The sequence below is a fragment of the Globicephala melas genome, chromosome 3 (genome assembly GCF_963455315.2).
Source record: "Globicephala melas chromosome 3, mGloMel1.2, whole genome shotgun sequence".
Classification (NCBI taxonomy): domain Eukaryota; kingdom Metazoa; phylum Chordata; class Mammalia; order Artiodactyla; family Delphinidae; genus Globicephala; species Globicephala melas.
The window spans coordinates 5,919,168-5,937,099 of NC_083316.1; the positions used below are offsets into that span (position 1 = coordinate 5,919,168).

The 17,932-nt window shown below is 41.5% G+C and overlaps 1 protein-coding gene across 1 annotated transcript in view; it reads left to right on the forward strand.

Annotated features, from left to right (window-relative positions):
* Positions 1-17,932, forward strand: part of ADCY2 (adenylate cyclase 2) — a 445,822-nt gene that overhangs the window by 47,519 nt on the left and 380,371 nt on the right. The gene's annotated exons all lie outside the window — the stretch shown is intronic.

Below are 17,932 nucleotides of genomic sequence, written 5' to 3' on the forward strand. Positions count from 1 at the left end.
TTTGTACAGTAATATTATACAAAGAGGAAGAAATACTTGCATTTTCAGATAATTTGCTAATGTGGAAGAGTTGGATCAGATGTATTCACCTAACACATCTCTATTTTTAGAGATACCCTTTTGGTTTTTTTTCCCACATGTTTAGAAAAAATAAGACATATATTCTGTGACATTCAATCTTTTGGGGGCTTTCGCTCTCTGGATCACAAGGTCTTATTTTCCAGCCAGCATGTGTTAAAAGACTTTTCTGTCTCAAATTCTTGCTCTCTAAAGAAATACAGGGAAAATTCTTGATACTCCCTGAAGAGTATAAATAATTCCATTATAAAACAATCATAAAACAATCACAGAAGGCTAGATAATACGGCAAAAACTTTTACCTAAGACTTGCTGGTACACAAAGCAAAGAAAGTATAGGTCACTTGGGAAAGAGTTTGGTGGGATTGACTTTGAGGTAGCCTGAAAGCAAGTGTTCAGATTGAAGAAATTAGACTTAATGCCAGAACTGCTGATTGAAGGCAGGGCCACGGTGAAGCTGGTGTGGTTGGACATGGACAGTCACTCCAGAGGCTGACCAAAATGGCTTTGATCCATGTGTCAGTCAGCCATGGCCACAATGATGCTGAAAAACAAATCACCCCAAACGCAATGGCTTAAATCATAAAGAATATGTTTCTGATGGAACTAGAGATGATCATACTGAGTGGATTAAGTCAGAAAGAGAAAAACAGATATTATATGATATCACTTATATGTGGAATCTAAAATATGACACAGATGAACTTATCTATGAAACAGAAACAGACTCACAGACATAGAGAACAGACTTGTGGTTGTCAGGGTTGGGGGGAGTGGAGGGATGGAGTGGGAGTTTGGGGTTTAAAAATAAACAGAATATGTTTCTCACTGAGCCCTGTGGGTTGGCTAGTGCTGACTTATCTTGGCTGTCCCTAACTCCAGGCTGCAAGTGGGTTGAGACCTGCCTCATATATGTCTGCATTCTTCATTGATCAGGAGCTGCTGGAGACATTTTCTTGTGATGGATGGTCAGAGCACAAGGACCAAGCCGAATGAGCAAGCACACTTAATGCCACTGCTCGCATCATGTTCTTTTACAGTTCATTGGCCAAAGCAAGTCATAGGGCCAAGTCCAACAGCAATGAGGTGGGAAGTATCTTCTGCCCCCGGGGGTGATGGCGCACAATGAACATTTGCTGAGCCCTACCTAGTCCAAGCTATTCCCAGTAAGACAGGAAAAGTGGGCTTGTATGAGGGTGATGTTTATTTTTGTAGATGTGTATATGGTAAAGCAAAATGTTATTTCTCACTCCAGTTGTTCACTTTAATCCCCTCACTTATATTTTGGAGAGACCTTGAGATTTATCTTTTCTAATATAATTAACATCCAAGCAGGTGACCTTTTTATTGGCAGTAATTTTGAAATGGCTACATTTTTTTCTAAGAATAGAATTGGCAACTTCCTAGTTGAGATCAGCATATGTTGTTGATTTGACCTCAAAATAGGATGGGCTGTAGTTATTATTGTGTTATTTTGAGAATATAAATGAAAAATAAATCTAAAACTGTAGACATGACATATAACAATAACAGCATGTAACATTAACAAACTAAATAACTTGAATGCACTGTTCATAGCAATTTAAGAGGTAATTTTTCTTTGCAGAAATGAAGGTATAATTCCAATCCATCTAGAGGGCTATCTTTGAAAATTATAATTAGCACAGTTGATAAGCAAGGACCCTTTACATACAGTACGAAGAATGTTGTAAACATTTTCTTGGCTCTTTTGCTCTAAAATACAAAGTATATTAAACATAAAACTATAAATGTTTTGTTCTCCTTTTAGCTTAAAATATAAACACAAATATTCAGCATTTTCAAAATTAGAACTCGAGTTGTGATCTTACAAGCTTATACTTAATACTGTCCCAGGAGCATGATGTTTAATTAGTTATAATGATTAACCTGTTTCTTAAGAGCATCTTCAAAATGAAGGTGTCAAGGACAGCAATCTAAATTCAGGTTCACTTGGGGATGTTTCTTTCCTTTATGTACATTAAATGTCTTACTCGGGACGTGCACACATACACACGAGTATGTATTTCTTGTGAGATGACCTGGCACTTACTATAATAAGTGCTTTTTCTTTGGAAGAGGGCGGGGAGGAGACACCAGCTTGATAGAAGGAGTGGGGCATGATGAGGGGAGGGGTCTAGAAAGGCAATGGGCATTTTAAGTTCTTTCTTCATGCACTGCCTCAATCATTTAAAATTAGGTTCCACTGCATTTAAGAGAAGAAATGACCTCAAACCACAGTTGCTATACAGGAGGGAAGTTTGTCTCTATTACACTGCAGAGAAGTCCAGAGTTAGGAATCCAGAGTAGGAAAGGATGCTTCATGACATTGCTGAGACCTGACTCATTGCAGCAAAATTCTCCCTATTTCCAGCATGCTCTCAGGCCACAGCTCCACCTCAGGCCACCACAATGCATCCCAGGCTGGGAGGAAGGTCCTCTCCCTCCTTTGCAAAGAGTCTTACTGGGAGATAAGGAGTTTATATTGAAAATATATTAAAAAAAAACTCATACAACTCAGTAGCAAAAAAACCCAAAACAGTCCCATTAGAAAATGAGCAGATGGTCTGAATAGACGTGTTACCAAAGAAGACATACAGATGGCCAACAGGTATGTGAAATAGTGCTCAGCATCACTCATTGTCAGAGAAATGCACATCAAAACCACAATGAGATATCACTCCACACCTTTTAGAATGGTTATTATCAGAAAGACAAGAGATACCAAGTCTTGGCAAGGACGTGGACAAAAGGGAACCCTTGTGCACTGTTGGTAGGAATGTAAGTTAGTACAGACACTATGAAAAACAATATGGAGGTTCCTCAAAAAATTAAAAATAGGGGTTCCCTGGTGGCGCAGTGGTTGAGAGTCCGCCTGCCGATGCAGGGGACACGGGTTCGTGCCCCGGTCCGGGAAGATCCCACATGCCGCGGAGCGGCTGGGCCTGTGAGCCATGGCCGCTGAGCCTGTGCGTCCGGAGCCTGTGCTCCGCAACGGGAGAGGCCACAACAGTGAGAGGCCCGCGTTCCGCCAAAAAAAAAAAATTAAAAATAGAACCACCAGACAATCCAGTAATTCCACTTCTGGGTGTTTACTTGAAGAAAACAGGAACACTAATTTGAAAAGATATATGCACCCCTATGTTCATTGCAGCATTATTTGCAATAGCCAAGATAGAAGGCAACCTAAATGTCTACTGATAGATGAATGGATAAATAAGATATGAGTTTTCTATATATGCGCGTGCACACACACACAATGGAATATTATCAGCCATGAGAAAGAAGGAAATCCTTCCATTTGCAACATGGATGGACCTTGAGGGTATTATGCTGAGTGAGATAAGCCAGACAGAGAAAGACAAATACTGCATGGTAACATATGTGGAGTCTAAAAAAAATGTCAAACTCATAGAAACAGTAGAAAAGTGGTTGTCAGGGGCTGAGGGGGATACAGAAATAGGGAGAGGTTTGTAAAAGAGTACAGACTTTCAGCTATAAAATAAATAAGGTCTGGGCATCTAATGTAAACATGCTGATAACACTGTATTATATAATTGAAATTTGCTAAAGCATAGACCTTAATTTTGCTCCTAAAAAAGATAAATTTGTGAGGTGATGGAAGTGTTAATTACATGTGGGAATCCTTTTACAATGTATACATATATCAAATCACCATGACGTACACTTTCAATATCTTTCAATTTTATGTCAATTATACCTCAATAAACCTGGGGGGTGGGAAACAAATCAGTCAAAGACGCTTATTGGGAGAAACCTTAACAGTACTTCCACCTGCCTCTCATTGGCCAAATGACCACATTTACGTGGGAGGGAAGTGGACTATGTAGTTCTTTTGGTTTAGCAAAGAACTGACGTTCTTCTCCCTTTCCTAGAAATTGAAGGATTTATCCTGGGGGCAATCAGCAAGCTCTGCCTTAATGCACATCACCCAGTTTGTCTTTGGAGGACATTCTGAATGTTTTTAGGGATATTCATTGTGACATATCAAATACCAACCTTTCGGTTACATTCGTAGCATAATAATTCAGTATAATATTTTGCCTTCCATAGCTTTTATTTATTTTATCAGCTGCCTTGACGCTGTGATTATGTTTCCACATATGTGCCTTTGGCACATCTTAGAATTAGATGTAGCTTCCAAGCTAATCAAACCACGTTTTTAAAAAGAGCTGGGAATTTAACTGAGCTATTCCTTTGTGTGTGGCTCTTGATGGAAAAATTAAACTTGCATTTTTAGAAAACTATCCTCCCAGTTTTGGAGTGGGGATTTATTAGGTAAATCTTTGCGTGTATCTTTGTAGTGAATTTATTTATATAATGAATGCGGGTCACCCTGCCCAGGCAATTTAAAGAATGTTTCAGTGTTATTTCTAAATTCACATTTGAAACGTTAGTTGATTGCTAATAAGAGAAATGATTTCTATTAAGGTCTCATACTTTAGTATCTGTTTCACGGAGATCCTCATTCTTGAATATTTGGAACGCCGTCAGAATCTCCCAGAGAAGGAAATGCAGTGAACGACAGGGTCGCTTTCTTGTGTATGATTTGAACTATTAATGAGAAGGAAGGATGGATAGTTTCGGTAAAGATGCTTTTCCCAGTCAGTTGGTTTATGGCATGCGCCTATTTTGACGGCAGTTTGTTGACATTAGCTGTTTCTCCTTTCAATAGATTAAGTTGACTAATAGATAGAGCAGCAGGATTGTCTATACAATGCTGCCCGAGGATTCGATTAGGCCTAGGGTGTTTTAATTAACAGCAGCATAAGGACTTAAACGCTGCCTCTTAGTCTGCCTAACCTTATTATTTTCAAGTAGCAGTTGAATAACACTTAGAAGAGAGTCATAAATCTCTCAAACTAATTAATGAAAATGTTTAAAAAATACTGGCAGATGAAAGTAACAAACATGTCAGCCCCCAAATTCTGTTTTTCAGCTACTGATTGATAATACTAGGTCAGTCGCCAAATTTTAATTTCTTGATTAAATGGCTTTCTCAATATTGCCATTTTATTCACACTTACTGAAGTTAATAACTAATGTATTTGACACTTCCTATCTCTCCTAGGAAATATTTTCCCTCATTATTAAAAAAAATGCAGATTGTCAAACGTAGCTACAAAAAAATCAAATTATTTGATATTTTATTAGCGAGAGTTTAAAACTATAGTAGTAGATGGTGGCAGTTCTTACCGAAAATACCTAAAAATTCTGAAGTGCCTTTTGAATCATTAGATTGGTGAAATTATATTCAGCATATTTTGAATATTTGCTTCGCTTCATTCTAGTTCTTTTCAGCATCAGTTGGGCATTCGTGGTGTAAATGGCAATTCTCTATTACGTGGGATTCTCTATGTGATCCTGTGTGGGGGTTGGATTAGAAGATAGACATTAAATATTTTCTTGTACCTGTGGCTCATTTCATTTGCAGAGTGGCTGTCAGCTGAGAGGCTGCTACAGGTGGTCCAGGTGATGGAGGGGATAGTGAACAGGTGGGGACCTGCCCAGCAGTATGCAGTGAATCTGGGAGAAGACGGGATGGATTCCAGAGATAAGTCAGAGGGGAACAGAACAGAAGGCTCTGTGATACCGGATGCGGCTGGGCTGTCCATGAATTTGAGATCTAACTCAGTCTTCTTTTGAGTTGGCTTCTATTTCCCTAAGAGTCAACAAAAAGAGGATTTTTTAACCACAACTTATTTGAATAAACATACTTTTGAAACAAAGTACAGTACTTACATTTATACCTATTCTGTGACATTTTTTGGCTTCCCCCATTGTATGGACTGCCGAAATCCTTTTTTAGTCTTGATGCTATCACCACATCCTTTCCAGTACTGCCCCTCAGTTTTGTGAGGATTTGTTCAGTGTCCACAGCATTGTAATGAAGACAGTGAACAGGCTGATCCTCCCGTGATGCATATGCTGGGGTGGGCACCATTCTGTGTGTCTTTGCCCTTTGAAGTGAGTATTACCACACCACCCGTTTTACTGTTGAGGGGAGTATGGCCCAAAGAGGTGTGTAACGTTCCCAAGGACACAAAGCTCTTTGTTGGTGGATCTGTATATAGACCCAGAGCTGTAACTGAGTCCAGTTCCAGGGCTCAGGCATTGCAACTTGGAGCCGTCCTGTCGCACCCCATCCATCACGTGGGTGACCTTCTGCTGGGAGCACGAGTGGATAGGCACAAAAAGGAGACGTGGCCTGTGAAAGGTATGAGCTGAGTGTGTACGTAGCTCTGTTTTAACACAGTAGAGGAAATTCTTTACCCGACACCCCCCCCACCGCCAAAAAAATCCAAAGGAGGAAGGAATTGTATTAGGTTGAGGGACTAAGAATGTTTCATGGAGACAGTGCTTCAAAGGCAGAACAGGTTTACAAGGAAGAAGGGCCTATCGTGGAGGAAGGAACAGCAGCAGTGGCAAAGCTATGCATACAGGCAAGCTTAGTGAACACAGGGGAGGAGTGAACACGGGCGGGGGTGGGTTCTAAATTCTCCATTTTGGCTGCTATATTTTGGTGTGTCTTAGGTAACACCAAAATTAATTTGTGTTTCATGTAGTAGACACAGGAAAGCCACTGGAGATTTGGGGTAGAGAAATGACATGCTTAGTCATTTAGAAAGCGTATTCTATTAACTGTCCCCTGATTCTGTTTTATTTTCCTACCTGCTACTGATTACTTCCTGGAAACACCCTATGTATTTTGTTGTCCTGTTCTGTCTTCCCTCCCATAATGTAAGCTGTTTGAGGGCTGAGGCTGGGTTACAGCAGGCATGCAGCTTCCTTTGCTCTTCAGAACTTTCTCTCTGGGAACCATGAGCTGCTATGTCACTTGTCTGGCTACCCTGAGACCACACTGCTGAAGAGCCACGTGTAGGCGCTCTGGTCCAGGGTTCCAGCTGAGCCCCTCCTTCGTGCCATCCCTGTAAGGTGTCAAATGTGTGCAAAGCTGTCTTGGACCCTGAGTGTTGTTGCCTGACCTCCAGCAATGCCACATGGAGCAGAAGAACCTCCCAGCTGGTCCCTGCCCAAATTCCTCACCCACAAAACTGAGCTAAAATAAGCCACTGCTGTTTGGAATTCAGGGCTGGTTTGTTAAGCAGTGGTAGTAACTGGAACGGATCAGATTGGGTCAGCTTACTTCAGAGGGGCGTGAGGGAGGGAGGTGGAGTGAGGAGCTCTCTGTCACACCTGATATGCTGTAATTGAAGTCACTGGTTTTACATTTCCCCCCGTGACTGAGTCCCAGTGACCATATCAAATGATGAGAGTGCTTGGTGTGAGGTGTTGGGTGCAAGAAAAGTGGATGGAATATTGAGTTGACAGCACCAATTAGATCTAGCATCCTGGACCTCCCTTTGGACATCCAAGAAATAACCCCAAATTGAATCTCTACTTTTTCTTCCAAAAGGCACCTTCCTTTAGACTTTTCATCTCATATAATGTTGCTCAGGTGAGGCACCTTGGAGTCCTATGTGGCAGGTCTTTGCTCTCATACCCCACATGGATGCTTCTTCAAGTCCAGTGAGCTCCACCTGAAAGCATATTCAGAATCCAACTACTTTCTTGTCCAAAAACAGTCACCTTCTTCCAGCCATCAGCTTCACTTTCTCTAGCCCTAGAGGTCCTCCCTGAGGTCATTCTCTAAGTGTCTATGCTTCCTTGTCTAACGGTCAGTGCACAGGCAGCCCAAGGTAGAGGCACTGCAGACACCACCAAAACTATATTGAGGACAAAGTCTATGAGACACCTGTGGTTTTTCGTATGGAAGCTACACTGATCCTTTTTTTATTAACATATTTTTCTTTTTATTGAGGTGCATCTTACATGGGCAAAGTGCATGAATGTTAGGATAACAGCTTAATGAAATTTTACAGTTGTGTATATGTAGATAGATGTAGAATACACCAATTCTAAATTATTTTAGGAAAAGTCCTCTTCCTCTTAGCTTGAAACATGTATGATAAGACTGGCTGACTTCTGGCCTCAATTGAGGAGTTTCCTTAAGGAGAGGATGTTATGTCTGCATGGTTTTTATCTCATGTTTATTGAAAGGACTGCCTGATTTGAAGTAAGAAAGTCCTGGATACCTAGACTTTCTTACTGTACCTCATTGGAGAAAATCCTAGCAAATAAAAATCTATCTTCTAGGCTTGCAAATCACCCCAAATATATGAGTCCCTGCCTTTTAAAAAATAGCCTTTCCTCCCCTGAGAACTGAGAACCCCTATTATGTACAATGAATAAAAGTAAAACATTTTCAGATGAAATTCTTTATTATTAATAAATTATTAGAAATATTCAACAACTGAATATCTGTGACTACTTTGAATGTTCACTTGGGTCTGATTATATTTTTTCTGAGTAAAGTCATTAACATATGCTTCCAAGTTTTCCTTCAGATGTAACCTCAGGCAGTGGCCAATGTGAGGTCATTTTAATATTTCTTAATATAGTCCTAGACTTGTTTGTACTTAGCAACTAATATCTATGGAGCATTTTCTACATGCCCCACTGCCTCCTGAAACCCTATGAGCATTAACTATTCACTCGATTCCACAGACCTAAAAGAAAGGCTAGGTCATCATCCTCTTTTTACAGGTGAAACTGAGGCACAGAGCATTCAATTACTTGCCAAGGTCACACGGCCAGCACGTGGCAGAGGCTGCATTTCAACCCTGTCCGGCAGGTGCCAGAGCCTATGCCCCTAACCACTGTAATCTACTACCTCTGGATGCCCAGGGAAAACACCAAATTTGGGGAAAGTCACCGACTGGCTGCTAGAGCACATCAGTTAAGGAGGGTGATGGAGTTTCTCTTAATCGTGTTTCCTTGGGAAAGATGTACAGAATAGACTTGACATCATTGGAGTTGAATCAGGGCCACCATGTTTGAGGAATGGAAAGTAATAATAACAGGCCCAGCGGAGCATCTTTATTCCCTCACTCCCTTTAACCACCCCATGGGGCAGGGACTGGTTTGGATGTGAGGACACTCAGGCAGAGAGAGATTAAGTTGACCAAAGGCAGCTAGTTAGTGGTAGAACCAGGTTGCTAACCCAAATAGTGGCTTCGAGCTTGTTCTCTTAACCACTGAGCTATGTGACCTCAAAAGAGAACAAAACACAGCAACACACAGGTTTGTGAGTTTCAGGGAAGCAGAATTCTTGGGTCCAAATAACCCTTGAAATGTCAGCCAACCTATATTTTGTCCTAGCTCCCTTTTCTTCTACACGTCCAGGCAATCACCCTCTCCCTACATCACAAATTTAACCTGAGAACTGTTGAATGTCCAGGAGACCTTGGTTGCTATACCCGCTATTGATTGCCATGGAGAAGGGTCATCACGTTGCCATGGCCTGGCGAGCCATTTTGTGTGTAAGTGAAACACATGCTAATTTGCCTTCAAAAGACTGGTTATGTGGGTTTTTTCAGCCTTGAATCCTCAGATTTGTGCCCTCAGGAAAGAATTCTATGATTTGACAGCGTCTCCTGAAAAATGAGTTTTGTTTCCACTGGAGAAGAAAAAAATCATTTGTGGGATCTTTCTAACAAAAATATGCTGAATTTCCAAAAGAACAGTTTTATTTTTATATCCCATTAGATTAAAAACTCCTCAAGACAACTGGTCTTATTCATCTTTCTCTATAATCACTCAGGGAGCTTATGATTAAATAAATCATTACATTTCAGTTTCTTATGCCTTCTTTATAAATTGACTCCATTATCATTATGTAATGTCCTTCTCTATTCTTGGTAATATTCCTTATTCTGAAGTATACTTTGCCTGATAAAATATAGCCACTGTAGTTTATTTTAGTTAGAGTCATATGGTATATCATTTTCCATTTTTTTTTCTCTTTTATTCTATCTGTATCTTTATATTTAAATTGGGTGTCTTGTAGACAAAACAATGTCGGGTATTACCTTTTTATCCAAGATGACCATCTCTGTGTTTCAATTGGTATGCTTATGTGTTTACCTTTGATATACTTATGGATGAGGTTGGATTGTCATTTAAAATCTTTATCTGCCTGCTTTTTGCCATGGTATTCTTTATGCTTCTGTTTTGATCTCTGACATTGGTTTATTATTTATACCAGTTAAAAAATTTTAGTGGTTACCTTTAATTGCAGTCTGCTTTCAAATAATATACCACTTCACAAGTATTGAAGGTGACTGTAACAGTATACCCCCCAAATCCCTCCCATTTTTTCCTCTCTATTGTTTTCATTTATCTTATTTTTCCATATGCTACAAATACACAGTATATTGCTACTATTTTTCCTTGATAATAAATTGTATTTTAGAGTGATTTGTTTAACAAAGGAAAAATATGTTTGACATTTAGCTTCGTTTTCATCATTCCTGGAGATTTTCATTTGTTTGTGTAGACCCAAGTTTCTATAGTATAGCCCTGCTGGTAATAAATCCTCTAAGTTCTCATTTGTCTGAAGAAAAGATGTCTTTATTTTTTCTTCACTTTGAGAGACAATTTCTCTGGATATAGTTGCTGGTTTGACCGTTTTTCTTTCTTTTTTATTGTTTTTCTTTGAACAGTTTGAATATGCCCATCTATTGCTTCCTATCTTGCATAGTGTCTAACGAGGAGTTGGCTGTAATTCTTCACTCTGCCCTTCTATATGTGATGTGTTTTCACTTTCCCTGAAGAGCTTCAGGATTATCTCTGTTTTTAGATTTCAGCAGTTTGAAAATGATGTGTCTAGATCTTGGTTTTTGCATTCATGTTGAAGTCCTTGGCTCTATTGTTTGATATATTTCATTATTTGTGGAAAAATTCTCAGCTATGATTTCTTCTGTCTCAGTCTCTCTTCTCTTTGTAGGATTCTGATCATACATATGTTAGAGGTTGTGTGCTATTATTTCACAATGCTGAGATGCACTATTCTTTTTTTCTCTTCTCTTTTTGTTCACAGTTGGTTAATTTCTACCAAACCAGCTTCAATTTCACTGATTCCTGCCTAAGCTTTGTTGAGTCTGCTGATGAATTTGTCAAAGGCTGCCTTCATTTCTGCTCCCATATTTTTATTTCTAGCATTTCCATTTTATGCCTCCTTATGAAATTCTATATATGATCGTGCATGTTGCTACCTTCTCCAGTGGAGTATTTTAATATATTAATTACAGATATTTTCAGTTCCCTTTCTGGGTCATATGTGTATCTGGATTTCTAGCTTGCTTTGTGTATTGTTGGTGCATTTTCCCTTGCATTTTTGTTGTATAACTATAATCTTTTATTAAATGTTGCACTTTATGAGTAGAACAGTAGAGACTGAGATAGATAGAATTTATGCTTAGAAAAGGGCATGCCTCTCCTTCAGCAAGACCAGTAGTGAGGGGGGTTGAGTTGGGCTTGTCAGAAGCTGTGCTGGGCTTGGGTTTTGTCTTGTATTTAGTTTCACTGTACCACTCATTTCTAGTTCTTTAGCTTGTCCTTAGGGTGTGTTCTGATTTTTTGATGGTTTTTCCCCAAAGTTTTTGCTCCACCTTTGGCTTTGGGCCTTTCTTTTGTGCCCTGTCCACCAGAGAGGGTCACTGTTTTCACTCCCACCCCTCCCCGAGTAGTATACTTGTCTTACTTATTACTCATTCTTACAAGCCTGATAATGGGGATCTGAAGAGGGGGGTGCTCTGCTGCACCAGAGCTGCCTCAGTACTAGGCAGGCTCTGCATCCATGGCTGTCAGGGATGGGGTTTCTCAGTGGTTCTTCACCTCCCCAGCGTGAGGAGAGTTCTGGACCCAGTTGGTGTCCTGCCCACACTTCCCAGAGATAGAGGACCTTTTTTTTTTTTTTTGTGGTGTGCGGACCTCTCACCACTGTGGTCTCTCCCGTTGTGGAGCACAGGCTCCGGACATGCAGGCTCAGCAGCCATGGCTCATGGGCCCAGCCGCTCTGTGGCATGTGGGATCTTCCTGGACCGGGACACGAACCTGTGTCCCCTGCATTGGCAGGCGGACTCTCAACCGCTGCGCCACCAGGGAAGCCCCGAGGACCCTTTTTAAAAAAGTTATTTACCCTACTCCCAGGTGCAGTGGATCTTCACCTGTGCTCTGTGGATGGCCAGGTGTGCTGTCTTTTCTCAGAGCCTTGAGACTTTGGATCTCAGGGGGGAAAAGGTTGGGCTGGGCTTTTTGCCCTTTCTGCAGTGGTGGCCACTCTCTCCTTCTAAGCATGGACCATCGAATAAGACTCCTCCCAGTCTTCCGCCTTGCTCCCAATCTTTTAAAAGAGCACTTGGTGGACGCGTGTGGAGAAGAGCCTGGGGAGGTATAGATAGTCTCTTTGTATCTCAGCCCCCAGCGTCTGTCTTCTCACACTAGCCCACACTCAGCCTTAGCAATTCATTCAAAGTTTTAGCTGACAGCTTCTTACCTGCCCAGGTAGGGGTCCTGTCTTCCATCTGTTCTACCACAGGGGAGTTAGAGCTCACATCCATCCACCCCTCAGGGGCACCCATCTTTCCCGAGATTTCAGGCTAGTTCATTGTTCTGTGACATCAGCTCTCTAATGAGTTCAAGAAAAGTTATAAGTTTTAGGTTATCCTGCTTTTTTATAGTGATAGGCTGGAAACAATATCCTTTACAGGTTACTGCATTCTAGGCAGAAGCCAGAAGCTCTTATTTACTTGTGTTTACAGTCTGTGAATTCATTCATTCATTAACCGAAGCTTTATCGAGTGTGCACTGGACCAGGCACAGAGCTACGTGGTGAAGATAATACAGACGACCAGGATAGACTCAGTTGTGCCACCGTTGTCCTCACAACCTGGTAAGAGGGCAGACCACACATATAAGAAATAGAGAAATAATGAGGTGAAGGAAAACACTGGTGGCACTTGCTGTGGAGGAGATTAGCAGGGTGCTGTAGTAGGGGCCACAGACAAGTGTCTGATATGGCGGGTGGGTGGGGGGGTGGCCTCCTTGAAGAGGTAAAATGGAAGCTGAAACCCAAAGGCTGAAAATAAGCCAGACTCATTAAGAGCTGTTGTTGGGGCAGTTTGGGGCAGGGATTTGGGGAAAACGTTCTGGGCAGAGATAATGTCCAAGGAACCTGGGGTGAGGGCTGCTACAGAGACTGACAGAAGGGCGTTAAACCTGGAGAGGGAGACCTCCTGAGTCAGGCAGGAGGCGTGGGCAGTGCCAGATCCTGCAGGCTGCCAGGGAAAGAAGCTTGGCTTGTCTTCTAAGTGCATTGGGAGGTGGCTGGTGGTGAAAAGTATCAGACAAGGTCCTAGCCGAAAACAGATGGCATGCTCGGAGGGGGTGACTGAGAGGCAATTAAGGAAGCTGGTGTTCACAAGGTCTAGACAAGTTTAAAAGAAACCAAGCTGGGATGGTGAAGGCCCAAGGCCAGACACTGCAGGGAGCTGTTACCACCTGAGCCTGAAGTGGGAAGGAGGGGCCAATGGTCCCTGACTCGCGAAAGGTGGGTTCCAGGAGAGTCTCCTAAGGAGCCGTGGCTCTTGCTGGAGGGAGGCTGGCTTGTGGTGCGTCGGTAGGGGAAGCCCTCCCGTCTCTTGCCTGAGCATCCAACTGGTACACCTCGCTGGAAGCCCAAATGCAAAGGAGCCTGTTAACCCAGTTCTCAGATATCAGCCTCTCAGTCACATGGCAGAGTGGAGGATAGACAGGACACAGAAGAGGAAACAAAGTCTGCAGCACTGAGGAAGAGGGACTGAATTCCCCTTTGGAGAGGTCACTCCACCTGTGGTACGGGCAGTGGATGGAAGGGATGAACGTGGCGATGGGTACAATGAGAGGCTTCTCCCAGCAGCTGGGAGGAGAGGAGAGATGTTGGGTGGCTGGGCAGTGACCGTGGGAAAAAGTGGTGGACATGGGATGCATTTTTAACCTAGAACAGGCAGAACTTGTTGGGTAGGATTTGAGGGGGGAGGCAAAGTCAAGGATAACTCACAGGCTTTTGTAACTGGATGAAGCCAGCACTCTTTTCTGAAAGGGGAGGATACTTTGGCAGGACCAAGCTGGAGGGAGACATTGGAGTCGAGAGTGATGTTTGGAGATCTTAAGTCTGAGGCACCTTTGGGGCTGCCAAGAGGAGAGGTCAAGCAGGAAGTCATACATCTTCTTCTAATATATCCATCCTTCTCATTGAAAAAGTCTGCAGATATATAAATAATGTGTCTAATGAGAACATGTTTTTGAAGTTCACTGTCTATAGTTTTTATAACCAAGTAGTAACATCAGAGAGGAATAGAAAGACTGTGGATCAGCATGCAAATATTTGCAAGTCATATATCTGATAAGGGGTTAACATCCAAGACATACAAGGAACTCATACAACTCAATAGCGAAAGAAAAGTTCAATTTAAAAAATAAGTGAAAGAACTGAATAGACATTTTTCCAAAGCCATACAAATAGCCAATAGGTACATTAAAAGATGTTCAACATTACTGATCAGACAAATGCAAATCAAAGCCACAGTGAGATATCTCCTCACACCTGTTAGAATGGCTATTTCCATCTGTTCTACCACAGGGGAGTTAGAGCTCCCCTTTTTTTATCTCTCTGGGCAGTGATAAAAGAGATTAAAAGCCTTTTGAGAAGGATGTGGAGAGAAGAGAACCCTGGTGCACTGTTGGTGGGAATATACAATAAGTTGGTATAGCTGCTATGGGAAACAGTATGGTGGTTTCTCAAAATATTAAAAGTAGAACTACCATATGATCCAGCAATCCTGCTTCTGGGTATTTATCCAAAGGAAATGAATTCAGGATCTCAAAGAGATTTCTGCACTCTCATATTCATTGTAACATTATTCACTATTGCCAAGATGTGGAAACAACCTAAATGTCTGACTACAGATGAATGGATAAAGAAGATATGGTTTATATAATGGAATATTATCAGCTATGAGAAAGAAGGAAATACCGTCATTTATGACCGCATGAATGGATCTTGAGGGCATTATGCTGAGTGAGATAAGTCAGACCAAAAAAGATGAACACTGTGATATCACTGACATGTGGAATCTGAAAAAGCCAAACTCCTAGAAACAGATGGTGAAATGATGGTTGCCAGGGGTTGGGGGAGGATGGGAAAATGGGGAGAAGTTAGTCAAAGGATATTAACTCCCAGTTATAAGATGAGTGAGTTCTGGGGATCTAATGTACAGCATGGTGACTATGGTTAACAATCCTGGAAAGTTGCTAAAAGAGTAGATCTTAAATATTCTTACCCCAAAAAAGAAATGGTAATTTTGTGAGTGTTGGGGGTGTTAACTAACACTCTCGTGGTCATCATTCTACAAATTTAAGTGATAAATACATTGTACACCTTACAATTATGCAATGTTATATGTCAGTTATATCTCAATAAAGCTATAAAAAAAAAACATGTCTTTCTTTTCTCCGATACTTATAGTCTCACTGTCAGACCAGGAAATTTAAAAAAAAAATACTTCTTGAAAACCATAAAATTTTAGCTCTGCTAATATTTCTCCAGATTCAGTTTATGTGGTAAAGCTTGTTCCACATTTAACAGGAGAGTTCTGGTTGGGGATAAAAATGTATAAATGTTTGGCCAGAAGAACTGGCCCACAGCCAAGCCATATGGATGCCTCACGTCTAGACGTTGGGAAAGGAGCAGGCAGTGACTGGGTGAGAAACGGAGGGACAGTGCGAGGGGAGAGCAGAGTGCCAGGATGCAGGATTCTCAACAGGGTCAGAGGCTCCTTGGGTACCCAGGATAAACAGGATGAAAATGTCATCCTATTTTGTTCCCTAAAAGCCAGAGACTGGCTGCTTCTAGGCCCCCTTTCCTTTGGTGCCAGCAGGAACTTTCTCAGCCTGAAGTTACCAGTGTGCTGGTGGATTGAGTTACTCAGTGACCTACAGATCACTCAGACCCCTGCAGAAGATCCCAGACCCCCTGCAGCTCTTTCCCAGCACCGGTTCTCTGGCTTGTCGAGTCCAGATAAGGAATGTACCAGATGGACATCCAATGAGCTAGCTCTAGAAATCTCTCATTCCAAAATTTTATTCAAGTAAATCTCTTTATTCCAAAATTTTAGAAACTCCCTTGGCTCACGTTGATCTCCTAATGTCTTGTCTTCTAATATGTAAACTATGTGTCCAGTGAGAACCGTTTTTGAAGTTTACTTCTTCCCAAGCCAGCGATAATATCACAGAGGAGGAGACAAACTGCAGAGTAGCATGAAAAGAAACATCACGTCTTTCTTTCTTTTCTTCAACACCTAGAGTGTCACCTGAGTCCAGGAAATTGAAAAGTACTTCTTGAAAACCATAAAATTTCAGCTCTGCAAATCCTTCTGCTGACTTTATCTGCCAAAGCTTGTTTCTCATTGAACATATCCTCTCCCATTCTTATATTTATCCTCCCTTCCTTCTCTGTCCCCTTTAGTAGGATAATGGGGAGTAAAAACAATAGGGTCTTTTCACATCAAGACTTGTGTTTGCTCCACAGAAGACCCTGTGAAAAGACACAGGTCAAGTCAAGAGGCATTGGATGTTGAATTTTTTTTTTAATACAGAAAAGTGATTTAATCTCTTTAATCCCAGCCTAATTTCTCATATGACTTCACCATATGTGTCAGGATATTTTCTGTGTGATTCTGGAACTTTCAGTTTTAACGACTATATAAATATATGTAATGGTGCATTTGTTTATATTCTACTTGCCGAATTTTTGACGTTGAGTCAGGGTAATCTAGATTTAGAGGCTCTTTTGGGTGGTTCTCTGTCAGTTACTCTATGCGGATGGTGGAAAGCTCTGTACCTGATGGCAGTCTGTCACCTTTGCGTCACTCTTGTGTCAGAGACAGCGCAGGCTGCTTGTAAAGGCATTGGCAATTTTTTTTTATAGAGAGCTTCTAAAGATCTACTCTTATCTGGTCTTCAGTTTATATGAATTTCTGTATTTTAGATTGAATACCTTTGCCTAAACCATGGTTTGCAGCCTAATCAGAGCTATGGACACAGTCTGCAAACCTCAAACCTGTCTCTGTGTGAAATTCACTGACCTGTTCAGGGACTAAACTCTTCATCTTCACCATGTTATTGATCTGCTCGGAACATCCAGGGATTTAAATAAAGCACCAAAAATATTTATATAGTTACATCAATTACTTGCATCTACTCTAGCAGAGAGCAATTACTTTTTGTGAATAGACACAGCTGTTAATTTTAAGGGCATTTAGTTTGCTTTTTTCAGTCTTTCACTCTACATGGTGCCTGAGAGATTAGAGACAATGAGAAAGAATTTTGTGACTAACTGAATGAATGAATGAATGAATATAAAGTGTTGGCTCGTGTCAGTGATGGTGGCGTGGTGTTTCTGTAACTTTATGCATTTGCTTTATCAGTATCACAAGCCCAGGACCTGTTAATCTTCTCCTGGTGCAGTGACAACCTACTAAGTAGTAACCTCTAAACCAGCAGTCCCCAACCTCTTTGGCACCAGGGACAGGTTTCGTGGAAGACAATTTTTCCACAGACCAGGGTGGAGGGAATGGTTTTGGGATGATTCAAGCGCATTACATTTATTGTGCACTTTGTTTCTATTATTATTACATTGTAATATATAATGAAATAATCATACAACTCACCATAATGCTGACGGCAGGCGGAGCTCAGGCAGTTATGTGAGCGATGGGGAACGGCTGTAAATGCAGATGAAGCTTCGCTGGCTCGCCGCTCACCTCCTGCTGTGCGGCCCGGTTCCTAACAGGCCACAGACCGGTACCAGTCCATGGCCTGGGGGTTGGGGACCCCTGCTCTCAACAGTTATAACCTCTCACTTCCAGGTGAG